Source organism: Wasmannia auropunctata, unplaced genomic scaffold (genome assembly GCF_000956235.1).
Source record: "Wasmannia auropunctata unplaced genomic scaffold, wasmannia.A_1.0 LD336078.1, whole genome shotgun sequence".
Lineage (NCBI taxonomy): Eukaryota > Metazoa > Arthropoda > Insecta > Hymenoptera > Formicidae > Wasmannia > Wasmannia auropunctata.
Genome location: NW_012026812.1, coordinates 5,201,490 through 5,202,228, shown reverse-complemented (window position 1 = coordinate 5,202,228; position 739 = coordinate 5,201,490). Strand labels below are relative to the sequence as shown.

Genomic DNA, 739 nt, shown 5'->3' with positions numbered 1-739 from the left:
TCCTTCGTTAGGCGGCGAACGGCCGTGTCATTGTTTTCGCATTCCTTTACGCTCCACTGCGCGCGTCGATGTATTAAGCCCCGAAAATTATTGCCGTGTATATTCCGTTTCAGTGACCGTGGTCGCGGGTATAGGTCGTTTCAGATTTTATTTTCGTGGACTGCGTGCGAGCAGTCCGTACTATTATCACTCAGCGACCCCGTGGGGACGTTCACAACAAGCGAATTCCTGACCCGTTAGGGAGGGAAAATACGAGCGCGTCCTCAACCTTGCGTGCCCTTGAGAGCGCTATTTTTTTTTCCTTTCTCGTTGTTTGGCATTACCGATTTACGTTCCCGGCGCGCCGCGCTTACGGATTTCCGTTCTCGTTACCGTATTAATTTCTTTCTTTCTCGTTCACGATGTCGGAGGAGGGCTCGAGCGCTCCGCGCCGGCGTACACGGGCAGCGTGATCGACACACGAAATCGGAACTCGGGAACTAATATGTCCCGCGGGATCCCGTGATCCCGGAAACTCTCTTTAAATCCCGTAACTGGGGCGCAAGGCCCTCTCGAAAACGCGAATTTTCACACGCGCACAAGGACGGGAACGACACAATTACATGGAATGGCTTGGCTGTGGCGCTCGGCGGGCGCGCGGCGGGCGCGACGGTCCTGTAACACAATCTCAATACGCGAAGTCAGACGGGGCGCCGGGATATACGGAATCTTTCTCGGCGATAGCCGAATTAAAAACGAG

General features: G+C 54.4%; 1 protein-coding gene across 1 annotated transcript in view; it reads left to right on the top strand.

Annotated features, from left to right (window-relative positions):
- Nucleotides 1–739, top strand: part of LOC105449053 — an 8,406-nt gene that overhangs the window by 840 nt on the left and 6,827 nt on the right. The window lies entirely within an intron of this gene.